Source organism: Zingiber officinale, chromosome 1A, assembly GCF_018446385.1.
Source record: "Zingiber officinale cultivar Zhangliang chromosome 1A, Zo_v1.1, whole genome shotgun sequence".
Classification (NCBI taxonomy): Eukaryota; Viridiplantae; Streptophyta; class Magnoliopsida; order Zingiberales; family Zingiberaceae; genus Zingiber; species Zingiber officinale.
In genome coordinates this window covers 121555901-121578739 of record NC_055987.1, presented here as the reverse complement: position 1 = coordinate 121578739, position 22839 = coordinate 121555901, and the positions used below count along the sequence as shown (strand labels likewise).

The following is a 22839-nucleotide window of genomic DNA, read 5'->3' as shown; positions in this document are numbered from 1 at the left end:
GATCAAAAAAAATTTAGATATCTCCACAATGGCATGATATTGTCCACTTTGGGTCTAGACCCTCATGGCTTTGCTCTTGGGCTCTATCCAAAAGGTCTCATTCCAATGGAGATATCTTTCTCTTATAAACCCATGATCTTTCCCATGTGTTTTCAATGTGGGACTATGTTTGCAACCTTGCAACCCCAACAATCCCCCCCTCAAACAAAGGACAACAGGCTTTCCATGCCCGATCCTCGACCCACTAGGTCTTCCTGCCCCTCGGTCCACTCGACCTACTAGGACTTCCTTGCCTAGCCGCAACTAGGACTTCCTGCCTGGTGTCTGGTCCTCTTGATCCGAACATAGGAACTCCCACTTTCTTTGTTCGAGGTAAATATTGTACTTACATGACTCAATCAGACCATAGCTCTTGTGCACAGTCGGCGATTAAACCTTCTAGCAGTCCGGGCTCTGATACCAATTGTTGGATCAAAAAGAATTTAGATATCTCCATAATGGCATGATATTCTCCACTTTGGGCCTAGGCCCTCATGACTTTGCTCTTGGGCTCTACCCAAAAGGCCTCATGCCAATGGAGATATCTTTCTCTTATAAACCCATGATCTTTTCCATGTGTTTTCAATGTGGGACTATGTTTGCAACCTTGCAACCCCAATAGCCTTGGCGTTAACTTTGATCTTCTTCAGCAAATTTGTGTCCCAGATCTTGCATGATACTGATTTTCCAATACCGTTGAGTGGAAGTACCAGGCCGGTCTAGATGATCATCCACATCTCGACTTGGTCTGGAGGTGGTACTCCATTCGACCCTTCTAGTAGCCGAAGTCTTCACCGGAGAAGAGAGGCGGGCGTGTTGTATTGTAACCTTCTTAGTGTGCTATTGTTACAGAGAAATCTCGCACACAATAAAAATTAATGAATATTCCAAGACTTGATCTTGGATTAGTAGTGTGGAAGTAAAATATAGTAAAACTTGAGTGGTGTTTGCACCGACCTCGAGAAATGAAAAGATCGATCGATAAAACTAATCGGAAGGTGACAACTTTACCGATTCCAATTGACTTCGAAAAATTTAAAAATTACCACGAAAAGAAAAAGAAATTTACTTGAATGGTGGTTTCATCGATTCGAAGTGACCCCGCTCTGATATCAATTGTAGGATCGATGTGTACTGGAGGGGATGAATAACACTCATGACTTTTTCACATGTTTCGAAAAACTCGATCGCGTAAAAGTTCATGCAACAGAAATTAAAGAGTGAAAAGTAAGAAAACAAAAACCAAGTTGAGACCTTTGGTTTTACTTAGTTCGAAGCCTGTGACGACTCTTACTTCAAGGTCCGCAATTGTTGATCGCTTACGTTAGGCAATCCACTATCAATTCGTAAAAACTATACAAATATGCAAGTACAAGTATTAAAACTAAAGTATACCGACAACAAATGATTAGCAGTTATTCAGTGATTGTTGGAGCAGCGGTTGAGCATTGTTGAGTTGTTTCGGAGCAGCGCGCACGTAAGATGATCGTTCTGAATGTGTTGTTCGAAGCTGCTGGTTGACCCTCCTTTTATAGTCGAGTCAGACCTGATCCAGATCCACTGATATCAAGATTAGTCTTTGACTCGACGCTGATCGATCGATCGATCCAGGTGTTTGATTGATCGAACCCTCTGAACCTACCCAGCTTCTCATGCACATGCTTCTGCTCGATAAAAGTCTTCGTTCGATCGACCGATCGCACCGTTTGATCAACCGATCCTGCTGACCTTGCTGGCCTGTCTGATCTGATCCACCCGACCCGACCACGTCGATGCCTATCCATCATTCAATCGATTGAACCTTAGGTTCGGTCGACCGATCCTTCGGTCAAACCTGGTTAGTTGGCTGGAAATCTACTATGCTTGCTTGGAGGTTGGGTTAATCGATCCCCGGTTCGGTCGATCGATTAAGGCCGAAACTTCAACCTGTAAAATGTTAATTTCCCTGTAAAACAGAGTTAGAAAAATAATAGTAAAGAAATATATAACTTTTGACAGTCTTCGGACTGTCCGGTTCTGACTTTCAAATTTCCTCCGTAAACCTTAGGTCGAACCGATGCCTATTATTCTCTCTTCGGGGAACGCGTCCTCAGCTACTCCTCTCAGGAGAGTTCCCTTTTGCCAGATTAGTCCTCCAGACCGACTGAACTTTTCTCAGCGCCCCAGACTTCAGGTTTTCATGCTGAATGTCCGCTCCACGACCCATCCAGACTTCCACCTGGTCCGCGACCATCATGATTTTCACCTAGAGTCCCCGACTCTAGGATTTTGACCAAAGTGCTCAACCCGTCATGACTTTTCACCTAGGGTTACCACCCCCTAGGACTTAGGGTTATCTCCCCCTAGGGTTTTTCATAACCTAGGGTTACCACCCCCTAGGACTTAGGGTTACCTCCCCCTAGGATTTTTCATAATCTAGGGTTACCACCCCCTAGGACCTAGGGTTACATCCCCCTAGGGTTTTCCACCTGCCTAGTATCCACTAGGACTTTTGCCTAAGAACGCTTGAGAATTTCTTGCAAATTCAATCACACTTATTAGATAATAAGATCACTTAACTTTGAACCTTTTTCCATAATCAAAACTTAGGTTTGATCGTCTGGTGCTCCTTGCACCAACAACCCATAGAAGATTCACCACTCCTTACAAGAAGACGTATATCCTATGACCACTTGTCAGGATTGTTACTCATAATCTTTGGTCAAAGCATCACATGTTAAGAGTATTATACTCTAGGACACATGCACGAGTAATTTGAATTCATAGGACGAGAAAGTATTACTTGAACTAGGTGTGACATATTTAGTCTAGTGGGGGCAGACACATAGATCATGTCCTAAATTAAGTGGTATATAATGAGTGAAAGGAACGAGACACGACTCGCTATAACTGTTAAAAGGTTCAGAAATAGTTTTGGAATCAAACATATGATTTTTTGGTTAATTGGGGGTCATGGTGTACTACTATGTGTCACTCATAATCAATCCATAATTAATAGTTAATTATGGATGACCAACATAATTGGGAACCTATTGAGTTACACACACTACGAGTTTATCCAAAGGAATTAAAACGAGTTTGAGAATTAAATTCTCATATCAAGAGAAATTAAGTTTGGTTAGACCAGACAAAGGACAAATATGAAAAAATATTTATTAAAATGAAAGGGTAGATGTGCCACGTCTTTTGAAGATAAGTTGGACCCTCTTTGGTTTAATTATAAGCCAAAATTGGATTTGTTTTAATTAGAAGAGGTTTGGTCTTTAAACCAAGTTAGTTTGGTTTTGAATCGAACAAAGATAATGAGTTGAGTTTTGATTAAGGATTATTGCATGGATTGGGTTTGGGCTTGATCATCAAACTCATATAAAGAATCTATATAAGATATAGATTGGGAGAAGATTAATTAATTATTCGTTAGATTAGGTTTTTGGAAAACCTAATTCTCCTCTTCCCCTCTCCTCCCTCTTTGTCGCCGAACACCAACACCAAGGAGAAGGGTTCTCCTTGGTCCGTAGGCCTCTCACCTTTGGGCAACTCCTCCCCTCTAGCCAGCACATCCCCATCGGCTAGCAGGAGTCCCCAAAGTAGTAGCTCCGGCCGCCCATCGTCATTCCAAGCAACAAGAACTTGCGGACATAATCTATCACTGGTGCCACAACCCTTTTCTAGCCTCCTTCAGCCTCAGTTTTAGCAAGAAAATGTTGCTATCGGACTACCAAAGCCTTGGGGTACCTCATACCTTCTTGACAACAAAATATGGACTCCGAATAGCGATGAAAAAGGCATGAACAACCCCTATTTCTAGCCGGACAACAACCCTCTTGTTCAGTTGCTCTCTCCGTTTGGTGTTGTCTGGTTGTGTACACCACTGGCCACCAAACTCCATCTTCGCACGCAAGGCTAATACCTTTCACAAGGATGGAAATCGTAACTTCTGACATCTGCATCATGATGATCAATCAGCGTGGATACGAATAGAGGCGGTGTTTCCGAGTATCGCTTAGTTGATGCCATTTCTACTCTACATTATTCAATAGATAGATATACCTAGAGTAAATTTATTTCCATAAAATTTTATATTAAGATCATGTCTGTATGAGATACATCCTTGTATGCATGTGGTGTGAGTTTTAATAATTAGGAATTATTATTATTTTTGTCTTCCACTGTACATGTTTACGAAATGTGTTTTAGCATACACCTACATCAAGCTCCCCAATAGTGGTATCAGAGTCTGATCGTACTTTGACATGATCATAAAATTATTTTTCGATTCATAATTGGTCATATAATTAATTTTAAAAATTTTCTTATTTTATTAAGAAATTTCATTTTGGAAAGTCTCCTAATTTATTAGGGAATTCTAATTTTGAAAAATTTTGAAATAGTTTAGGAAATTAAATTTAGAAATATTATATAATAATTTAGAAATTTTCAATTTGGAAAGATTCTAAATTTATTAAGAAATTCCATTTTAGAAAGTTTCTTAATTAGTTAGGAAATTCCTAATTTTGAAAAGTTTCTACAATAATTTTAAAAAATTCTAAATTTGAAAGATTCTGAATTAATTAAGAAATTCTAATTATAAATTTACTAATTAGTTAGGAGTTTTTAAAATTAAGGAATTATTTTCTAATTAATTATATTTTCTTGATTAAGAAATATTTCCTAGATAAAGTATATAATTAAATTTGTAAATTTGTTTTCTAATTTATTTAAAGAAATCTTGATTTATGAAAATTAGATGTTTAAGACATATTTTATTTTCCAAATAAAATAATGACACTATTACATTGTTGATGTCATGCTCATGTCATATTATATGTCATGTATTTGCATTTACTATATCATAAATTATGTCATGTGTGCGATGTGTTATATTATTATTTATGTCATGTGAGTGTAATTGATCTAAGTTTGATCGAGTATGATCATGTTTTTGATGTGTATGTCAAAGAGTTTAAATTTGATTTCACATTAGTTTGATATATGTGTTTGAGTCGAGCAGGACTTGATGCGACCAAGTTTGGTAAAATGCATCCTATAGCTCGGGTCCTTGAGATCGGTGAAGGATGGTGCATCCGAGGAATTGCTGGACGAGGAGCAAAGGAGTAAGCTGAGGGAAGTGGACTTCAAGCCAACGCGAAAGATGGCACGAAGAGGAGCCGTGGGTTCGAATGCATCTAAGCGACGAAGGTCGAGGAAGAAGGCTTCAAGGGCAACTCTAGAGAGGATAAATATGAGTGAATGTAGGGGATTAGTTGACTAGTACTGAGGTTAGTCGACTGGTCCAAATTCACAAGGGCACAGAATATTTTTATGCCCATTGGTTGTGAAAACCAGTCAACTGGTATTGTAGTCAGTTGACTAATATTGTAGCTAATTGACTGGTACACTATAGCCAATCGACTGATACTGTAGTAGTCGACTGGTAAAGAGTCATTGAATAAAATCATAGATTTTGTGGAGACCCATTGGCTGTGTCCAATGGCTACACCAGTCGACTGATGTATGGACCAGTCGACTGGTGTAGGAAATAAGTTGATACAAGATCAACTCTTTTCTCTCTGTTTAAAGGAAGCTTGGGGCATGAAGGAGGTTACTGATTCTTGTTGAATACTTCTAAGTCATTCCCTTAAGCTTCCAAGCGTAATACTCTTCTTCCAATTCTCATTCTCAATCTTGTAAAGAAGAAGAGTGTCTTGTGGGAGGTTTGCTCCACCGATAAGGAGAAAACATTAGTCAGAGATTGCCGATGAATAATCCATTAACAGATTGAGGGATCGTCTGTCTCAAGGACAAGCCGTGGAATAGGAGCAAGCTATCTCTAAACCATGTTAAATTAGCATGCAGAGTTTGTTTTCTTTCTTTATCTTATTTTGTGATTTCAATATCCATTACGTACTAACTATTTGTAGGAAGACAAACAATTTTGGGTAAACGACTATTCAATCCCCTTCTAATCGAGCCATCAATCCTCAATATGTCATATGTGTGATATGTCATATTATCATTTATGTCATGTGTGTGATGTTATGTAGATACTACATTTGCAAGATGATGATGATACCTAAATCTCTTATGCCAAAAATAAAAATCTACACTTTCCGTTAATATGGTGAGAACTTGAGTTTAATTTCTTATTTGAGTTATTAGACTCACTCTAAGTTGAATCATTAGCTTGTTGGACTCGTCCCCTCGGGGCGGTGCGATGGTTAAGGCATGGGGTGTTGCCACATGAGGTCTTGGGGTGGAAACTTGGCGTGACCGAGCATAACCTCCCCCATGTCTTGGTCATTATAATTAGTTATATTTGGTTGAGCAGGATAATGAGTGTTATGTTATTGATTATGCTTTTAGTTAGCAGACAATTATATTAATGTTTTAACTTTTGTAATAAATATTTTACTTGAGACTGCATCATTTGATATTCTTATATATAGTATCACGCACTATCTTCTTATACCCACTGAGTTGAGGTTAAGCGAGAAAGGGGCAACTAAAATTAGCGAGAAAGGGAGAAACCAACACGTAGTGTTGAGGTTGCTGAGGCTGTTGCCATGAGTCTCCTAGACATCAATGCTTCCCTTAGTGAACTCTCCTCTGACTGTCGAGTTCGATGCTTCCCTTGGCGAACTCTCCTCCTTTACTCGAACTTGGGGCAACGACACCACTCGGATTCCGTACATCCCTGCTCGAGCATGACAACCAAGAATAACAACTCGAAGATCTACTTTCCTGTGTACCTCACCCCACTCATCACTTGTCTTCTCGGCTATCGTAATTTACCTCTTTTGTGATGGTCTTAGGTTGGATACGACGGAAGTGCTAAAGGCGAACTATTTCGCCTTTTGCAGCAGTCGAAGATCTACTTTCCTAGCTCGTAAGAAAGAAATAAACTTCGGAGGAAGAAAGGCTTCGCCCGTAGCTTTTTACATAACTTTGATACCAAATGTTATAGATGAAAATAATTTTATTATCTACACTGAAATCAATAAATGGTTGATTTTAGGGGTACATTCTTGTTTGTTTTTGATATTTTATTTAGTTGGTATCATCTACCCCACCTGTTAATCATGCGACTAAGAGTGATCGATTTAACTCTATAAACATTTTTCACGGATCAACAAATTAAATCGAAAAATATTTAGAACGAGCCATCTATAAATCTAATATTTTTAGATCGACTGTCCAAAAAAAAAATATTCATTAATTTATAAAAATTAAGATTTCATCTTTAAATATTTAAAAAATTGAGTCGAAGGTTAGTCTTTGCATCCAGCATTAATTAATTGGGCGATGTGGACACAAAATCGACGCGCAGACAATAACTTGTCAATACACAATTTTACAAAAGGCACAATTAAGTTAACCAATCAAATTCCCAGACTCACAATTTTGCCACAGTTAATTAACCAATCAAATGCCCAGACTCACAATTTTACCTAAGGCACAATTAAATTAACCAATCAAATGGCTAGAAGTTGATAATCTATTTTTATTATATCAAAATAGTTGGTAGGGATATATAATTATAATTACTATACAATTGTATCCATTATAATATTATTATATTAACTGTTACATTTTATATCAGCTGCAAGTCATCCTGTGAACTTTTAATTTTTCTCCATAATAAATCCTTGTCTGGCGCTGGCGCCGGTATAGTTGACCCCAAAAACATCGGCAAACATTAAGCACAGATCGATCCTTTCCATCTTTTCTTACGTTAATTCGATCCTGCACATGTGCAGGCAGGTCCTGTGCAGGATCGAATTAAGCTAAGTAAAGTTCGAAAGGATCGTTATGCGCGTAATGTTTCTCGATGGTTTCCTAGTCAACTATACCGGCGCCATGGAAGGATTTGTTATGGGGAAAAAATAAAAGTTCACAGGATCACAACGTCTTTTGAAAATAATAAAAAATAAATAAAAGAACACCCTATTAAATATTTTATGTCAAACCAATATCTCAAATTCACAAAGTTGCAGCTGATATAAATTGAAGACCAATAAATAATCATTTTATTTAATATAACAAATAACGATTCTAAACTTTTTTTTAGTGTATATATATTAAAAAAATATAGCCATTTTAATAGGAATTATAATAATATTTATTTAATCATTACCTAAATACAAATACTAATTATCAAACAATAAATAGATTAACATTTTAATTATTATAGTCAATTTTTTTTCAATATTCTGTAATTTATTTCCTTTTTGTTTTAAATTTAAAATTATCTTTAATTGTTTTCTTTAATATGCCTGTGATGGTTTGGGAATGGCTTCGCCTTCGTGGACACGCGAAAATATTAAACAAGTACAGATGACTACGTCACTGGACCCCAATGCACGATTAATTATGAAATTATGTGACGCAATTCTACCACCGAACTACGGCCTTCGAGACGATGGGGGCAATTAGCTATGAAGTTATGCTTCTTATAAATGGACTGATAGGCGCCCGATGACCTCTCATTCCAAGTGCCTCCCTTGTTTTGGTTTCAGTGCAGCCATGCAGGCCCATTTCTTGCTCCTCACCATTTGCGTCTCCTTCTACTTTTTCTGCTCCTCCTCCGCCTTCTACGGGAACGCGGCGAGAATCTACTTCGAACTCTTCGCGATCTTCCTGACCGCTGCGGCACTTTTGTTCCTAGATCTTTGGGCCGTTGATCCCGTGCGCAGGGCGCGTGCCGCCTCTTCGTTGCTGGTGCCTCTCATCCTAGCCTTCGACTCCTGCGGGGTGCTCTTCGACGGCGCCGGCGGCTTGGACCTTTACTTCCACGCCTACCTGCTCTTCCTCGCCAGCGTGACGGCCGTATTCGCTCGCGTATGCGTTGCCGAGGGAAGCGCCGGCTCCGCCCCCGTTGCCACCGCCGCGCTGTTCGTTTTCCTCTTCCTCAAACTCGGAGCCGCTGTTGTCTTTTCATGTTACTCCACCGAAAGGATCGACGGCGGCGATGCCGACTTGCCACAATTCGTTCTACTCGCCGCCGGCGCAATGTTCACGTTTTCGTACCTGTGACTGCGAGCCTTGAAATCGTAAGCTCGATCTATTCCTCTTAATAAAAAAAAAATCGCTACTTTACGGCCCTTAGTACAGTTGGGTATGTAGTCCTCGTAATAGTGGGTGGGATATGTAAGTGATATACCGTGACATGCTGTTTGTGCGCCTTTCCTTTTGTGGTGTGCCTCTCTTAATAGAAAGGGTTTTATATTTCGCGCAATATAGATTAGTCCCTTCTTTAAATCCGCTCATTTGTTGAAGCTAATTTTAATGACACTGGCAAATTTTGTGTGCCTTCCTCCGAAGCACCACCGTCGCTGACCAGCCGCTATAGCACCGCGGCCGGCCGACCGCCCGCCGGAGCCACTAGCCTATGTATTTAATTAAATAAATAAATTTGTAAAAATACAACATTATGATAAAAAGACGTATACACTCGTCAGTGGTCCCAACGTCCAAAGTAAATCACGGACTACTATGTAAAAATACAACATGAAAATTAGAACTCATGATCTTGCGATTAAATAAACAATCAATTAGCCAGAAACATCCCACACACCAGATCCAAACCCTAGCCGGGGCCCCGCCTCCGATCGACGATGGAGGCGGCCTCTCTCTCCGCCGATCCAGCCCTGGAGCCCTCCCGCGCCTGCACCTTCATCAAGTGGATCGTGACCGCGCCGGCCGACGAGCTCGTGGGTGGGTGGGGTCAAGACGGGGCGAGAGCAGGGAAAGTGTTCTTTTGCATTTCTCGAGCCGAACGACGGTTCCTGCCTCGTGAACCTCCAGGTGATCGTCGACGCGGCTGTGTTCCCACTGTCGCAGCTCGTGCCAGCAGCACCTCCGTTCCGTCCTGGTCGAGGGCGAGCTCAAAAATCCGCCTGAGGGTGCCAAGCAGAGCGTCGATCTCAGGGTGGAGAAGGTGCTCGAGGTCGGCCCTGTGGATCCCGCTAAGTATCCGATCTCGGCTTACTCTCGACTTCCTTCGCGACTTCGTTCTCCTCCATGCCCGCACCAACACGGTAGTTAAAAATTCGTCGTCTTTTCTTCGTCATACGCTTTGAAGTTCATATTCAGAGTATGGAAATTACTTTAGCGCATAGATTCTAACTCATGTTTTTGCATGTTTTCGTTATCATCGTATTCGGCCGAAGGCACCATTTTTTTTTTCTTTCTCACGAACCCTATTTCCTTTGATATCGTTTGATAATGTTTTAGTTTATTCTTTACTGACTAGAGTATCTCGCTATTCTTGTTCTTTTTTTGCCCTAAACCTGTTTCGGATATCTGCAATTGCTCGAATTCGAGATGAGTTGGCTTATGCAACCCATACGTTCTTCAGTAAAAATGGATTTCGTTACATACACACTCCTATAGTCACCACAAGTGATTGTGACGGAGCTGGCGAGATGTTCCAGGTTACCACACTCTTTAGTGATGCTGAAAAATTGGAGAAAGAGTTGCAAAAGAATATCCTCTACCATCTGAATCTGCTGTTGAAGTTGCTGAGCTTATTGTCAAGGAGAAAGGAGAGGTTGTCTCGCTACTGAAAGAACCAAAAGCTAGCAAGGATGAGATTGTTGCTTCCATAGCTGAACTCAACAAATCAACGGAAAATGTGTCGAAGCTTGAAGAAAGGTTTAATTTGAAGCCTGGTCTTCCTCAGAAGGATGGAAAGATTGACTATGCACGGTATCCGGGCGGCTTCAGGTTGAGACATATGCTTTCTCCCTTGGTAATGTCTACACCTTTGGGCCAACTTTTTGAGCAGAACATTCCCACACATCATGGCATTTGGCTGAATTTGAATGGTTCAGCCAGAGATAGCATTTGCTAATCTAGAGGTTCTATATTGCTTATTCTATTATTCTAGTTATTCCCTCGTTGTTATCTTAACAGGATGATATGAACTATGCTGAGAACTATGTAAAATTTCTTTTTCAATGGTTACTTGAAAATTGTTGGGCAGACATCGAATTTATGGTCAAAAACTATGATAAAACAGCTATAGAACATTTGAAGCTTGTTTCATCTATGCACTAAGGCTGTGCAACTTCTATCTGATTTGACGGACAGGTAGTTTGATAACAAGGTAGAGTGGGGAGTTGATCTAGCCTTTGAGCATGAAAGGTACGAGTAAAGTTTCTGCGAAGCATATTTATTTAATTTTGTCTTGGAAATTTCAGGGTTTAAGTGGGTGATGATCTTTTGGATTATTCAGGTATTTGACAGAGGTGATATTCAAGAAACCTGTAATTGTATATAACTATCCAAAAGGTATTAAACCATTTTATATGAGGCTCAATAATGACCAAAAGACACTAGTAGCTATGGACGTGCTTGTGCCCGAGGTATGACATTTGACTGGTTGTATATGGCGGGGGTGAAATTTTCTTCTGATGTCTTGTTGCATCCATCTATATGATTCAAGTTCTACTTCTTGATTTGTGTTATTGTTCAAGTTCTGAAAGTTCAACTACTGCAATCTTGTTCTCAGTCTTTAAAATTCTTGTTTGTAGGTTGGTGAGCTGATTAAAGGAAGCCAAAGAGAGGAATGTTTATACATTCTTGTAAAAAGGTACAAATAATTAATGTGAAGTTATGAGGCTCATGTTTTTCCTTTTTTCGCTTCAATGGCCAAATGAGAGAGCGGCTCAGGCTGATGAACTAGTGTGACACTTGTTTGAAGAGAGAGAATACCCAAACTAGAGTACATGAGTTGTTCCCCGAGCTGGCCTCAGATCGTCAAATTTTCTAGTCAGGCTCCAATTGAGTGGGATTAAACCCACTAGAACACAAGTTCAAGTTGCTAGGGAGGATGGATTTACTTTGGTAGATCTTTTACCTGACCTTTTATACTTCTTGCAAAAAGCAGGATAAGACTGCGTACAATGGATCCTTCCCCGGGACTACGCATGACGGGAGCTTCGTGCACCGGATTATTTATTTATTTATTTTTTTTAGATAGTAAGATCAGAGTGGTATTTTTTTAAGGTGACCAATTTCAGGCATGAATGACGCTCATCCTTGTTTGGCCTGAGCATTGTGACCCTCTGCATTTGATATGTTAACTGTGGAGCATGCCTGAGGTTGTGAATGTCTTTGGCTGGAATAGGTTTCCTTCAGCAGAAGTGATAGTCAATTACACACTCCTTTATGAAAGCTTGAAGTGTTTGGACCATTTGGCCACCCTGAAGAAAGGTTCATGTGCTGTCATTTTCTTTCTAACTGAGAAGTTGTGGTCAGGTGCCCGGTTGCTTAAATCTAATATGTGCTGCATGTGCATCTAATTTTTTTTTTTCCTCCTCATCATGTCCTAAATAAACCAAGTTAAAATATGCTCGGAATTAGTGTTATTCATGTTCTGAACATACTTTTTTAGCTATGACCGAATTAGTGTTATTTCGTTTGATAATGTTTTAATTTCTTCTTTACTGACTAGAGCATCTCGTTATTCTTGTTATTTTTCCCCTAAACTTGTTGCAGATATCTGCAATTGCTCAAATTCGAGATGAGTTGGCTTATGCAACCCATACGGTCTTCAGGAAAAATGGCTTTCGTTACATACATACTCCTATAACCAGCACAAGTGATTGTGAAGGAGCTGGTGAGATGTTCCAGGTTACCACACTCTTTAGTGATGCTGAAAAATTGGAGAAAGAGTTGCAAAAGAATCCTCTACCATCTGACTCTGATGTTGAAGTTGCTGAGCTTATTGTCAAGGAGAAACGAGATTGTCTCGCTACTGGAAGAATCAAAAGCTAGCAAGGATGAGATTGTTGCTTCCATAGCTGTACTCAACAAAGCAAAGGAAAATCTCGCTACTTGAAGAAGGTTTAATTTGAAGCCTGGGCTTCCTCATAAGGATGGAAAGATTGATTATGCACGAGACTTTTTTGGACGCCAAGCTTTTCTTACAGTATCACGTTAGCTTCAGGTTGAGACGTATGCTTGTGCCCTCGGTAATGTCTACACATTTGGGCTAACTTTTCGAGCAGAACATTCCCACACATCACGGCATTTGGCTGAGTTTTGGATGGTTGAGCCAGAAATAGCATTTGCTAATCTAGAGGGACTATATTGCTTATTCTGTTATTCTAGCAATATGAGAATGGCATTGATGCAGCCTAGTACAAGTTAGTAGCGTTGTTTGCTTTCTTCATGGTGACTAAACAAAAAGGAATATTTTTTGAGGTGGATACGATGCATAAAGGTGGGATCTGATAAGGTTAGATAGTTAAAAGTAAAGGAGACGTGACAATCAAGGACAGTCAGAAGTTAAAAGAACATGATGGTCAGAAGTTAAGGGGACGTGACAGTCAGAAATTAACAGTTAGGAAAAAGAGGGAGTTATATTGCCTCATGTCATTAGTCGCACAATTCCTGATCAAGCACAAGTAGGGCAGGTCCCGAGATCTGAGATGTAAGAGGCGCCCTGGATTAGTTCTTGACTGCCCCTGACTGATTGAACCTGCCTAATTCGGGCCGTGTGAGCAAGCCGGGTAATTTCACTAAAACAACTCTCGGTCGGGTCTACAGCGATCAAGGCGTGAAGGAGGGGTCCCTCGCCACAGCCTCAGATACAGATAACAGATAAGACCCAAGCGGGTCGCCACAGCTCAGGCTCTTCATCAAGACTCAAGTCAGGTGGAATTTCTGAACAGTCATCCCGACTGTTCGTAGCTAAACTCGAGTGGGATGGAAAGCACTAAGCGACAAATAATGTCAAAGAATCGTAATCTCCTGTCAGAGAATAATTGCTATGTATCAGGGAATATTCTAGTGGTCTGCTATCACTGCGAATGGAATCTTCCTTTCACCAATAGAAAGCTATCATATATCCTCTTTTACCCGACATGTCCTGACACCCGACATTCTTTGAAAACATACAGGCTCTGAAGGTATACAACATCATATAAAAAGGGAGGTCCTCTCCCTTAGTCAGGACATGTCGGGTAAAAGGTACGTACACATATATTCACACTCATCTTTTATAGTTCTTTTTTCCATTGTATACTGTTATTCTGGGAAAAAGTACTTGACTTGAGTGTCGGAGGATCTGCGTCAGGGACTTTTTCCCTACTTTCTGGTCTTTAATGCTTTGTGTGCTTGTCTGAGTGTGCGTAGTGTCGGAGTATTGCCGGTTTTGTCACCACTGTCTTTGAGTTCCACATGGAGGTCTGTTTTTCCGGTGCGCATACGCTAGGTGTGTCAAAAGTCATCTCTCCGTCAACACCAGCGCCATCTTCGTTGACCTTCGTTTAACTCAATTTCAGACAGGATTAATTTGACGCCGTTTATGGGAATCTCCTTCACCTGTTTTGGAACGTGACGATGGAGAATACTGACAAGATCAACGTCAGCATGATAGTAGGAGAGTACAAGCTGCTCAAGGAAGCCAAGAGTGAGCAGCTTTTGAAAGGCACACCACCGCTTCACAACTGCGCAAGATGCTTGTAGTATCAAAAGACCAAACCCATGCTTCGGACACGGGGTCTAAGAGGAAGCAGCCCGAGGATTTTCTCCAAGTCTTCTATCGCGACCCCTGCCCGGAGTATTATAACAAGAAGGGGCAGCACCAATCCTCCACGATCGAAAGTTCCCTGTCCAGAGATTCGAAGAAGGTGAAGGCCATAGTTGTTAGGGAGGAGTCAAGGGAGTTGCCCGAGGAGTTGCAAGTGCCCTTCTTGTTGGTTAATCCTAGGAAAACGTACCGGTTTCACTGTACAAAAATTTTTGTACAAGTGTCGAATTTTTCCTTAAATAACATATTGTGTTCTTTAGAAATTAAATTAGGAATTGCAGACGGAACTTAACATCATTGATTCCAAATTTAACTTATCTGTTCTTAATGGTTTAGATTTGAATCGCAAGCGGAACTTAACACTATTGATTCAAATCTACCTAAGTTATTAATTCCATTAAATATTAATTTCCAAAATTGACTTCCAGGACTGCATGGCGAGGCACATAGCTTTCTTGGATATGGGAGCAGCCACCACCGCCTAGGCAAAGCCTTTTAAGGAAAGCTAATATTTAATTTTCTTAAATAACTCTAGGTTAATCAAAAAGAACAATCGAATCACAAATTCGAAAAAGAAGGAAACACAAACTCGAAAAACTAATTTAAAAAACTAGATCTAATTGCCTCTTGTATTTAGAATTCATATAAAGAAAATAACTAGTATGATACAGAAGAAAACTATTAGTTATACCTTTTCTTTGTAAGCTAATAACCTCGAGATCTTCTGTCATATTGCTCGCCTCGCCTTGGACGTCGTGTGGGCGATGATCCTCCAAGATGAACACCATCCAAAAGCTTCCTCTTCTTCTTCTAAAATCCGGCCACCACCACCATCAAGGAGAAGAGAGCAAAAGGGAAAAGAGAAAGGAGAGAGGGGCCGACTACTTGAGGTTCTCCAAGCAAGAGAATAAGAATTGTGTCACATGAAGCCCCCTCACCCCTTCTTTTATATTACTTGCCCAAAGCAAATAAGAAAATTTTTTTTACAAAAAATAAAATTATCCAAGAGTTTTTCCTTTTCCCTTTTAATTTTTCCTTTTCTTTCCTCTTGATTGAATCAATCATCAAATTTGATTTTGTGATGATTTAATTTATTTTATTATGACCGGCCACTTGCTTGGGCACAAAGCAAGGTGGCCGACCACCTCATCAAGAGAAATAAGGAAATATATTTTTTAAAATTTTACAAGAAGAAATCTTCTTATAAAATTTACAAGCTCTCTTTCCTAAAGTAGGAGTTAAAAAAAGAAAGTTCTACAAATTAAAACCATGTTTTAAAATTTAAAACTTCTTTTATAATTTTTTTTTTTAACATGATGATAGAAAATTTTAATTTTAAAACTTATCTTCCTTTTTTTCTTAAACCATGAGGATGGTTAAAAAAAGAAAAGTTTTAAAACTTTTAAAACTCTCTATTAAAACATGTGGCCTAATTTAAATAAGGAAAGTTTAAAAATTAAAATATCTCTTTTAAAATTTATAATTTTCTACAAAGAGAAGATTTTAAAAATTCAAAACAATCTCCCTTTTTGATTTATTATGGTCGACCCCTTCATGCTTGGTCATCAAGCAAAGGGTCGACCCCTATAGAAGATAATGTGGTCGGCCCTTGCTTGGTCACCAAGCATTGGACCGGCCCACTTCTTGGACACCAAGAAGAGTCTTACATTTAGATGGACTTGAGGTTATAATGAGACTACGACAAGGACCTAGAGGAGAAATTGGTTTTGGCCTTCCGATAAGCTTGAGTATCCCATGCTCGTCCCGAACACACAACTCAAGTTCATCGATAATAACTCATTCCACTAGAAAGTTATTACCGCACTACCACACCAATCCCAAATTACATTATGGACTCCGAAAAACTCCAGAAAAATTTTAAAAATTTCGAAAAATTCCATTAAGACTATTCCTCTATTTAACCTTATTATTTAATTAATTTTTTCATTGCCGTATTTTACACACTATATAGGTTAGATTTATAATTTCTTTTATAAATCTATCCTAAAATTTTGAGACCAAGTTTATAAACAACAATAGTATAGAGAGGATTTTAAAAAAGTGATGCTTTTAAAAGGAATAAGGTTTTTATCTTTTGACATAGCAGTAATATAACAAAGTATAAACCTCTTTAACATATTTACGACTGTGAATACCCTCAGCAATAAACTATAAACAACAAACATGTGCCATGCTGGCAGACAAATAATATATAAAAATTAATTGATTCAAAATAATTAAAATACAAGATTCTAAAGTTCTTTAAAATAATATTTGCATGATTTTTTTTTTTCAAATGAGATATGCAATTAAGGTTGTATTTGGTTAGACATAATGTAATCTAACTTATAATATAATTATATTTATAATGTAATGTAATATAATCTTGATTATATTACTATGTTTAGTAATGTAATATATCTAATATTTGATTACAAGGATGATTATATTCTTTTGTATAATGTCTAATATTTTTTATAAAGAATATAATTCATATTATTATAAAATAATAAAAATATCCTGTGACCTTTGCCAGAGGCGATGGCGGTCGCTGCATCTCTGTCGGAGGCGGTGGACAGTGGCTGGCAGGGTGGTTGATGGTGCCCGGCAGCGGCGGTCGACGGTTGTTGTCAGTGGCCGACGGCGGTGGCCAACGATGCTCAGAGGTGGTGGCCGACGACGATAGCTGACGGCGACGCCCGGAGCAGCAGGTAGCAGCGGCGCTCAAAGGCAATGCCCGACGGCGAAAGCGACGTCGGTGACCGGTTGATATCGAAAATGAACTAGGGATATATTTGACATCTAAATTTTAGTTAAACGGTGACCTCGTAATGTAATCGAATTACATGGTGTTGGCCTTGTAATCCAGATTATAAAACTTTATTAACTTTTGTAATTCAGATTACATTATATTACAATTTAAAAATTATACTAATAAAGTAATCAATATTGTAATATAATTTTGATTATATTACAAGACAAATTACATCCTACCAAATATAGCCTAAGAAATATTGGGCTTTTAGGCTGCTCATCACGAGTGCTTCTCGATTTTCTTTAACGGTCAGTAGAAAACTTCTATAGAGTCGGATCGATCGTCTCAGGTTCAAAGATACCTGATTGGTTAATCATTTAAAATAATATTTCTATCTGTCCAATTAATTAAAGGGTAGCATATTTGTTATAACAGAGTAAGGGAACAATTCTTGACTGATGCATATTCTCGAAAAAAAACTCCTTCCACCTCAACTATAAATTAACCTCATAATTTACTTCCTTTCAAATAATCTGAGGGCTGATTTCAAAGGATGTTTTAGTTAAACATAATCACCTTTTTTGTTACCATTTAAAATAATATTTCTTCTTTAATATTGGTGTTCCAGCTAGGGATGATAATGAGTCGGGTTCGGATCGGATTATATTAAATATGTGAATGGAGAAGAGGTGAAAGAAGAGAGAAGCTCCATTGTGAATGAGACTTTAGTCTCACATTGGGAGCTTCAATGCTTGTTGGTTGGTTTATATTGATTTACATACATTGAGGATATGAACAAATGCATGGGGAGAGACTCTCTCTCACGCGTGGGTACGCAAGGGGGATGCAAATCCAAGGTCCGGATTGTACTGAACCATGTTGACTCGTGTGTGAGCACGACCTGCGCGCGTCGAATGTCGGACTGATCGGGGTAAAATTCGCCCAAGTGGAACAACCAACTTGCAGAATCTAAACGTTCAAGTAATAATGAGTGAAACAGTAGACATTTCACTGCTCCACTAGTAATGGTCATTAATCGACTATTAACGCTATCGTTGATCTGAGCTCTTATATAAGGAGGCTGCGATCACATGCAGAAAAGACACACGGAGTGAAGCAAGCAAAAGCTATTCACCTCATTCCCGGCCTCGATCAGTTTTCCCGGTCGGTCTCTTCGTCCGCCCGATCGATTTGTCTGCTCGCCCGGTCGGCCAATTTGTTTGCCCGACTTGTCTGCTCGCCAGATCTGTCTACTCGCCCGGTCTGCCTTTCGCCAGATCTGTCAAAACTGCTATGTCAAGATCTGCTATGTCACTCTGCATCAGCCCCTGCTGGCAGCTTGAGATCATCCGCTCAGGTCATCTCTATTGTAAGTTAAATTTAAATTCTATGTAATTTTAAAATTTAGTTAACTCCTTAAAATCTCTAGCAACAAATTATATTCTCTAACAGATTCTATATTCTCCATTTTCATACCTATCAAGTATAGAATATCCGATTAATATATTTATACTCATATATATTATCGGATCGAATATCTTATATTGATAATTATCTTTTATATATATATATATATATATATATATATATATATATATATATATATATACCTGCAAAGAGCATGTGCCAATTCCTGCGGTGCTGGACATGCAAAGCAAGCATTTGGACGGCCCAATGCAAATGAAATATTGATTGACAATAAGATTCCACTCCGTGATGTCATGTTTACTTCGTTGGACGGATTTGAAAATAAAAACAAAAATCAAGCGATTTTTTTTTAAAAACACTAAAATAATGTACCTTCTTAAGAAAAATGAACCTCCTTAAGAAACACTAAAACAATGTTCCTTCTTCTTCGGTTAAAAACATTAAAAATAAAAATAAAGAAATTTTAAAAATTTTGGAATTTCGAAAGTGGACCTCTTTAATTGAGTGACACGAACGGGAGATTCCAACGCGAATATTATTTTGGTCGGTGAAATCATTGACTCGCTAGACTTTCCCTCCGGCATTAATCGAGCGTTAGACTTTGCTTCAATTCATTAATCGGCCGAAATGGACACAAAACGAACTTATACACAATAACTTGGCCAAGACAATTAAATTAATGAGTGCATAATTTTACCAAAGGCACAATTAAATTAACCAATCAAATGCCTCAGACTCGCAATTATACCAAAGGTACGATTAAATTAACCAATCAAATGAGTCATAGGTTTGACAATATATTTTTATTATATTAAATTTGTTTTAATCCACCAAAATCATTTTAAAACAGTTAATTGCAACTGCTACGTGATTATACCTACTATAGTATTCCCCATGCTATGACATCCAATTTTGATTATCATCTGCATATCTATCGTTTAATCTCTAATTATGATAAATTTATAAACATTTTTCCTTTATATAGGGCGCATAACCAATAGATAATGATCGATCATCTTAGGATAGTTAATGAAGATAATTAAATTTATTATTATTATTATTATTATTATTTATTTAAAAGACAACATCATTGGAAACGCGTCGGTACAGTGGCCAGGGAAACATGACAAACATTATGCAAATACTCAGACTCTATACATAAAGAAATGAAGACCAATAAAAAAAAATCAATTTATTTAATACAACAAATAACGAGTCTAAACTTCTTTAGTAAATTATATATTGTTTAAAAAATAATAAATAAATTCATTTTAATAGGAATTACAATTATTTATTCGTTATGTAAATAAATATACTAATTACCACCGGAGCCACTAGACTATGTATTTAATTAAATAAAATTAAAAATTTATATCATACCGGACATTAGATATAAGGGAGCGTTTGATTTAGAGGAATAGGAGTGGGGAATGAGAATGTAAATTATTGATTGTCATTGTTAATGTTTGGATTATAGGAATAGGAATGCAAATAAGGGATTGAATCCTTGAAATTGGGTAATAACTCATTCCCATGTACCTCCCCTTCAATGAGCCATTACCCTATTTTCATCAATCAAAATATTCCCTTATTCCAAAAATACCCTTAAGCTAAACTAAAATTTTCTCCTTTAATATCAAATATCAAAATATATTTATTTATTTTTTCTTTCATATCACTTCTCTCTCCTTGTTCTCTCTCATCATATTTTCTCTCTCATCATTTTATCACACACTTTCTCTCTCCTATCACACTCTCTTTCCTTTTTTTTCTCATTACACTTTCTCTCTCATCATATTTTCTCTCTCCTCAATCTCTTCCATTGTACTCTCTTCCTTTTTTTTTTCTCATCATACTTTCTCTCTCCTTAATCTCTCCCATCACACTCCCTTTTCTCTTGTTTTCTCATTACACTTTCGTTCTCATCACACTTTCTCTCTCCTCAATCTCTCTTGTCACACTCTCTTTTTTTTTCCTCAACACACTTTCTCTCTCATCATATTTTCTCTCTCATCATATTTTCTCTTTCCTCAATCTCTCACATCACACGCAATGTTCTTTTTTTTTCATCACACTTTATATCTCACCATACTTTATCTCTCACCATACTTTATCTCTCCTCAATCTCTCTCTCCTCATTTTTTCTCATTACATTTTCTCTCTCTTCATCCTCTCCCATCGTACTTTCTCTCACATCATATTTTCTCTCTCATCTTCTCTCATCATGCTCTCTCCTATCACACTCTCTTTTCTCATTTTCTCTCATCACACTTTCTCTCTCTTCATTCTTTCACATCACACTTTCTCTCTCTTCATTCTTTCTCATCGCACTTTCTTTCTCATCATACTTTCTCTCTCATCATTCTCTTTTATCATATTTTTCTCTCACATTCATCTTTCTCTCATATCTAATTTTTTCTCTTATTTTTCTTTAAGGATAAAAAAGAAAATTTTGATTTATTCCGATAGAAAATATATAATTAACCAAACATTACTTTTAAGAGTAAAATTCATGCTCATACCTATTCTCATTCCACAATACAATGATTCTTATTCCGATTTCTATTCCTAACAAAGAACCAAACGCCCCCTAAATTTTTCTTGGTTAGAGGGTTAAAAGCCATATATAGGCATTGAATTTGGCATTTGAGAATCTAGCCAAAAGATAAACAAATTCAAAAACTATAAAAGGAATATCGCATTGAATTGAGAATTGACCGACGGAATTCAATGGACAATTGAGGTTGACATTCGATTCGATTCGATTCTGCCCCTCGGACACTACCGCTTCCACCAGTCCGGATCCTCTGGACCAAATTGTTAGGATCGTCGTACTCGGCTAGAAGGGGGGGTGTGAATAGCCGCCCCAAATCGTTCGTTTCTTTCTACAAATCAAGGTTAGCGCAGCGGAAATAAACAATAGAAATGACAACGGAGAATAGCAAACCTCAAACTCGTCGATGTAACGAGGTTCGGAGATGAAACTCCTACTCCTCGGCGTGTCCGTAAGGTGGACGAAGCCTATCAATCCGTCGGTGGATGAGTCCCCGGAAAATCGGCTAATAAGAACACTCCTTCTGGGTGGAGAAACCTCGCCACAGAAACTTCTTGCAACAGCAAGAAAGGTGTACAAAAATACAGCACAAAACAGAAGACAATATGAATGTACAAAACAAAGCTTGCCTACTGTTCTTGTCGACTGGAACCCGAAGCAGCAACTTCAGGAAACTCACAGCAGTCGAGGAAAGCTCACCCGAGCTTCAAGAAGGAGCTCACACGAAGCTCAGTAAGCTAAGAGCTCAGCAAAGCTCGATCACAGTCAGGAGTAGGAAGAAGAAGAGCAGCAGCATTGTAGAAGCCCTTGAACTCCTTTTATAACCTGCACTCAACCTGCGAAGAACAGAAGACAGAAGACTAGCCGTTGTGAGCCAACGGCTAGTTCTGGACCGATCAGGCTTCAGCCTGATCGGTCCAGGGAACCTCTGATCGGTCCCCGGACCGATCCCACCTCTGTAAGAGAGGTGGCTGCGTCTCTGATCGATCGTGGAGACCGATCAGACTCCCTGCTGATCGGTCTCCAGACTGATCAGATGACTTACAGAACCCTTCTGTTTGTTATCTGATCGGTCATCAGACCGATCAGATACTCAGGCGTATCGCTGGATCGGTCACCAGACCGATCCAGGTTTAGAGCTCCAGCCCTAAACCCTAAATGGTCCTGAGAACGAGCTACCGAGCCCTCTCTTGACCTAGTCCGGAGAACGAGCTACCGAGCCCTCTCCGACTTCGTCCGGTCCAGAGAACGAGCTACCGAGCCCTCTCCGACTTTCCGTGCCAAGTCTCCAACTTGGTCTTCTCCGTGCCAAGTCTCCATACTTGGACTTTTCCCGTGCCAAGCTCCCTGCTTGGACTTTTCACCAGATGTCTGGTCAACCTTGACCCATCTGGATTTCCCTTGCCTGGCTTCACTTACCAGGACTTCCAAACTACCTGGCTTCACTCACCAGGACTTTCTCCAACTGCCTGGCTTCACTCACCAGGACTTTCACTTTCACCTAGATTCACTCACTAGGATTTT

General features: G+C 38.9%; 1 pseudogene; it reads left to right on the top strand.

Annotated features, from left to right (window-relative positions):
* The first annotated feature begins 9575 nt into the window (after nt 1-9575).
* Nucleotides 9576-14022, top strand: LOC122029692 (annotated as a pseudogene).
* The last annotated feature ends 8817 nt before the right edge of the window (nt 14023-22839 follow it).